The sequence below is a fragment of the Suricata suricatta genome, chromosome X, assembly GCF_006229205.1.
Source record: "Suricata suricatta isolate VVHF042 chromosome X, meerkat_22Aug2017_6uvM2_HiC, whole genome shotgun sequence".
Lineage (NCBI taxonomy): Eukaryota > Metazoa > Chordata > Mammalia > Carnivora > Herpestidae > Suricata > Suricata suricatta.
In genome coordinates, this window is record NC_043717.1 from 64,653,681 (window position 1) to 64,659,881 (window position 6,201).

At 40.0% G+C, this 6,201-nt stretch overlaps 1 non-coding gene and 1 pseudogene across 1 annotated transcript; one reads left to right on the forward strand and one right to left on the reverse strand.

Annotated features, from left to right (window-relative positions):
* Positions 1 to 337: 337 nt before the first annotated feature.
* On the forward strand, positions 338 to 2,408 carry LOC115283436 (annotated as a pseudogene).
* A 2,861-nt stretch (positions 2,409 to 5,269) lies between these two features.
* On the reverse strand, positions 5,270 to 5,371 carry LOC115284478. Its single transcript, XR_003905231.1, has one exon. It is a non-coding gene; the product is annotated as a U6 spliceosomal RNA (small nuclear RNA).
* Between the last annotated feature and the right edge of the window lie 830 nt (positions 5,372 to 6,201).

Genomic DNA, 6,201 nt, shown 5'->3' on the forward strand with positions numbered 1-6,201 from the left:
AGAATTTATAAGTGCTCCTGGTAGTGACTAAAGCATCAAGCAAATGTTAAACCTTTTGTATAGCTACATAAATTATTTCATCAGTTAGTACAGACACATGTAAAATGACTGCATGATTTTTTGCTCTCAGAAAGTATATACTCAGAAAAAACTTTAAAGAGAAAAATACCTTTTCATAAAAATTCCTTAGACCACAATGGATAATTAATTTTGGCTTGACAGTTATAAATATGTTCAGTAGGCCTGTGTCATCCACCATCTTGTGTGAAGCAAGGTAGCCTCCATGTTCCCTAAGTGTCTTCTCCGCTTCTGCCTCAACCGCCCCTTGATTACAGACATGTCTCTGGATCGGTTCCAGAGCCTTGGCGGTGGTCGCTTCCACCAGTGCAGAGGATGCGGCGGCCTCCGCGGCCTCTAAGACTTAACGCTCCCCTCGCCCGGCATGGGCCTCAATCAGAACCCCGGACCCATGAGGCCCGGCCCGGACCAAGGTGGCCCCAAGGCCCCAGCCCCACCAACACCTCCAGCAGCAGCCACAACCTGAGCAGCCGCCGGCACTTCAGCTACCGCCCCATCAGCCGCAGTATCAGCAGCCACCACCGCCGCCCACTGCCCAAGGACTCATCCAAGCCTGTTGTTCCAGAGGGACCCGGTCAGGTTCCAGGAGGAGGCAGAGCTCTGCAGGCCTCTGACTCGGCACCACCCACCACTCCCCAGACCTCTGGGTTACCCACGGGGCGGGGCCCCACCCCGACCCCACCACCCGCTGTCACCTTGGCGCCCCCTCAGGCACCCCCGCCCTCACCTCCGAGCAGTGGTGTCCCCACTGCCCCACCTCAGGCCAGGGGCTGCTGCCTCCACCCGCAGGTGGCCCAGGCTCCAGTCCTACGCAGGGCCCAGGACCTGGAGGCCCAAAAGGCGGCAAAATGCCAGGCGGGCCGAAGCCCAGCCAGTGGTCCTGGCCTAAGCACTCCTGAGGGCCACCCCAAGCCACCACACCGTGGCAGTGAGGAGCCCCAAGGAGGCCGGCAGCATCACCCGCCGTACCACCAACAGCACCACCAGGGCCCCCACCCGGAGCGGGGGTGGGGGCGCTGGTGGCCACAGGGAGGAGAAGATCTTCGACTCTGGGTGGGGGGGGGTGGTTAAAGCCAACTTGTCTCTCTTGAGGAGGCCTGGAGAGAAAACTTGCACACAGAGTTGTCAGTTGTTTGTTGGGAATCTACCTGCTGATATCACAGAGGATGAATTCAAAAGACTATTTGCTAAATATGGAGAAACAGGAGAAGTCTTTGTCAAAGGGTTTGGATTTACTAAACTTGAATCCAGAGCATTGGCTGAAATTGCCAAAGCCGAAATTGATGATACACCCATGAGAGGTAGACAGCTTGGGCTTTGCTTTGCCACACATGCTGCCGCCCTTTCCACTGGAAACCTTTCACCTCATGTTTCCCAGGAACTGTTGGAAGAAGCTTTTAGCCAGTTTGTTCCTATTGAAAGGGCTGTTGTAATTGTGGATGATCATGGAAGACCTACAGAGAAAGGCACTGTTGAGTCTGCTTCTAAACCAGCAGCAAGGAAAGCATTTGAAAGTTGCAGTGAAGGTGTTTTCTTACTAACAACAATTCCCCGTCCAGTCATTGTTGAACCACTTGAACAATTAGATGATGAAGACGTCCTTCCTGAAAAACTTGCACAGAAGAATCTAGTGTATCAAAAGGAAAGAGAAACCCCTCTTCATTTTGTCCAGCATGGCACTTTTGAGATGAATATTCTCAGCAATGGAAGTCCTTGGATGAAATGGAGAAACAGCAAAGGGAGCAAGTTGAAAAGAACTTGCAAAGGACAAATTGGAAAGTGAAATGGAAGATACCTATCATGAACATCAGGCAAATCTTCTGTGTCAAGATCTGATGAGACACCAGGAAGAATTAAGATGCAAGGAAGAATTTCACAACCAAAAAAATGCAGAAACGTGAAGAAAAGTAGCTAAGGCATGAAGAAGAACGATGTAGAAGGGAAGAAGAGATGACGATTCCTCAACATGAAATGGAGGAACAAATGAGATGCCAAAGAGAGGAAAGTTATAGCTGGATGAGTGAGCTACATGGATCCAAGAGACAGAGACATGAGAATGGGTGGAGAGGGAACAATGAACATGGGAGATCCCTATGGTTCAGGAGACCAGAAATTTCCACGGTGGTGGTGGTGGCATAGGTTATGAAGCTAATCCTGGAGTTCCACCAGCAACCATGAGTGGTTCCATGATAGGAAGCGACATGCGTACTGAGCGCTTTCAGCAGGGAAGTGCTGGACCTAGAAGAATGGGGCCTGGAACTCCAGCAGCATATGGTAGAGGGAGAGAAGAGTATGAAGGCCCAAACAAAAAGCTGCAATTTAAAATGTGATATCTAGGTTTTCATTCCAGTTTGGTTTTGTCTTTTCTTGTTTAGATACCAATATTTTAAATTATTGCATTTTAGTAAGAAAGCTATCTTTTTATGGATGTTAGCAGTTTATTGACCAAATATTTATAAATAGTTTGTTTGGACAGGTAAAATTATGTAATGCAGTGTTTCAAACAAGGGAATTTTTTTTCTTTTTTATTTCCTTTTTTTAAAACTGTATAATGTCCCTAAAGTTATGGCAGTGTACCTTGTGCCACTGAATTTCCAAAGTGTACCAATTTTTTAATGTGCTTCAAATAAATAGAAAAATAGTTATGATATTGATCTTCAACTTTGCCATTGATGCTTCTATGCATATTAGGCTAGGTATTCACTTTGAAAGCATGAGCATGTCTAGGCCTTCGAATGGCATATGCCATTTCTGGGAAATGTATCTGTAGGCTAAGCATTGCTTTCTACAAATAAGTACCCCCTTGTTTTAAAAAAGAAGAAATGCATATTGAAGTAGTTTCAGGATTTGTTTGGCATTATAGGAAGCAAGCTGGTGCTGAGTATTTTTAAATGGTTATGTAAGCAAGCTGAACTCTAAATCTTCCTTCAGGAATATGTATTAAGATTATGGAATGGGTGAAAGACTTGGTGGGGGGGAGAGAGTGGGTATGACTAAATGGATCTTTATGGCCCTATGATCTATCCTTTCCTTGAAAGTTTCTGAAGAAGAAAGTGGAAAGATCATTTTGTTGCATTCTTCCATTCTTGTTTTTAAAAGAACAAATCCCAAGCCCTACAAATGGCTTTTATTGAACTTTCACATTTGAATTAAAGATTGTTAAACATGAAAAAAATAAACACGTTGAATTAAGAAGAAAGAGTTGGATATTTCAATAACTAGGGTTGTTTCACAGGTTTGGTACTTTAAAAAAATTTTTATCTCTCCAAATTCATTCAAATAATATCTTAGATTTTACTGAAATAGGTCATAATTACATTCCACTGTAAAGAGAAATCTTTATTATTAAGTCATGTAAAGCAAAATATTTTTAAAAAGTACTTGTCTTACATTGATATGTTAATTTTTCTCTGATGTTTTGAAAACATGAAACTGTTTATTCACTTTTTGTTTGTTTAACTTGGAGGCTAACTCCAGTAAAAGTGATTCTGTGTGAACTTATCTATTTATTTAAAGCAAAGCATAGCCCTTGGAAAGTAGCATCATTTATCAATTATGATTTTAGTCACAATCATGCTTGTGAAAGCATTTTTATTATGCATTATGGATAACTTTTTAAACAACTTAACTTCAATTCTTTTTTTAAGAGTTTATTGTCAAATTGGTTTCCATATAACACCCAGTGCTCTTCCCCACAAAGTGCCCTCCTCCATTGTCACCACCTCCCTTCCCCCTCCCCCTCCCCCTTCAACTTTGGAAAACAGTATGGAAGTTCCTTAACTTCAATTCTTGACCATCAAATAGGTTTCGTTTTCCTAGTTGATTTGGCTATAAAAGTTAAATATGGCCAAAGTTTCCTTAAAGTGGAAAAGAAGCTCAATGTTTTTCTTTTAAAGATTTATTTTTGAGAGAGAGTGCAAGTGGAGAAGGGGCAGAGAGAGAAGGGCACAGAAGATCCAAAGCTGGCTCTGTGCTGACAATAGCAAGCCTGACACAGGGCTCGAACTCACAAATCTGTGAGATCATGACCTGAGCTGATGTGGGATGCTCAACCGACGAGCCACTCAGGTGCCCCAAAACTGGATTTTGAAGTATGGCTTTTTTTCTAGTTCTATGAAGGTGGTACATGTCCTGGCATAATTGAAGGTAGAAAGAGCAGTGGTTGGGTAGGAGTCATCATAGAATTTTCTTCCTATGTGTCCAAACCTGCTTGCTTTTTTTTTTTTTTTTTTTTTTTTTTTTTTTTTTTTTTTTTACCAATTAGCTATGACCTTTTATTCTAGCCTTAAGTAAGAGGCAATAATTTCTGATATATTTTCTTTCTAATATTAGTTTAAGCAAATTTCTGTGCAATGCTAACTCTTATTTCATGGTGTGTGTGTGTGTGTGTGTGTGTGTGTGTGTCTCCATGTGCTGCTTCTTTCCACTAATCTGCTAAATCTTTTGAAGAGGAATTAAATGTAATGTTTCTAGAAACATGAATAGCTTGTATCCTTTTCTGAGTGTCCTACTTCAGAAATAATGCAGCTGCAGTAGCATGTGCCTTTGTTTCTTCCCATTTCTCTCTGCAGGGAAGTTCCTGCTTTAAGGCAGGCCCGAGCTCTTTTATTCATAGGATTTTTCTCTTGTAAATGATGTGAATGCTTCAGTCATGTTTTATAAACCACATTGTTTCTTTGTTAACTTATTTCACTATGGTTGATTCTTCAGCTTGTAGGAATAATGAGGAGTGGGCAAGAGACTATAAACGAATAATTACAAATCAACCATTCCTGTTAGGAAAAATACCCAAGACAAAGGCTGTATGAATACAGTCCCAGTAACATGATCTTTAAGGATGACACACGGTGCATTTGTTTTTTGTGTATGTGATACACAGAATATCTCTGCAGGCCATAAGATGTCAAAAATGCAACTAAAATGAAAACAAGCCACTGGTACATTTTTCATGATACTTCGGTCATAGGATACATCACTTCATGTGACAAGATCTTATTTGACTTGCATTTGGAGCAGAGAATGAAAGGACTTTGTTGAGGGTTGCCTTGTTTAGCCCACTCCCTCTAATACATTTATTTTATGTGATTCTTCCACTTCCACTTCCCATCTTACTTGTTTTCAATCTGAATAGCATACTTTATGAAATGGTCACTGCTTTTGAAGTTCATTCTACAGAGCTCTAAGTTTTACTGAAAAGAAAATAATTTTCTCGAATTTGTGTCATCCTTGTAAAGGGGCCATGCTAATCTCTGTATTTTTCCAATTTTGGTGTATGTGCTGCTGAAGTGAGCATGATAATTTTCCAAAAAAATAGGATATTAGACAATCTAGTTAAATCCCATTCAAATAATAGAAGAAGGCAAACTTGGCTTATTCAGCTTTGACATCTAATTTGAATCTTGTGCACGCTGTCCTCTTGAAAGCAGCCACCACTTGTTAAATTTGAATAGGAGAGAACAAAAAGAGATAGTAGAATATTACTTCTTTTCACTAGTTTTAAATTAATTTTAGATTACACAGAACTACATCTTCATTATTAAAGCAAGAAATTCAATATGTACTCCAAAGAGTTCTACTCTTCTAACTCCTTTAATACTGTCAGGATTCTGCATCAGGAGAATAAAGGAACTAATATTTTGTTGTGGTATAAATGTTTCTTCTTCTAAAATAACAAAGTTAAAAAAATTCTGTTTTCTCATGTTTATGACTCTTCTTTGGCTAATAGAAACAGAATTCACATGAATCATTTATATTATGGACTTCCTACCTCTGAAGCATTCATGGAAGGAAAAATAAACTTTTAAAATAAAAAGAAATAAGCCTGCTTTGAAAATATTATATATCATTGACAATTTTCATCATTTTTATTTTCCTAAAGAAGCTTATTTTGAAACATATAAATGCATTAAGTTGGAAATGAATCTTAATTACACTTGCACTGGTTATGATTCATGATTAGTACTGGTGCAAGCTGATAATTTAAAAACTTCATAGATTTTTACTGCTATTTGTACCCAGCTGTGTCAACTATACAAATGACAAAATAATAATCAAGGGACTGATAGCTTAATATAATAGATGTTTTGCTTTAAATATCTTTTATGCTTTGACATTAACTGTCTC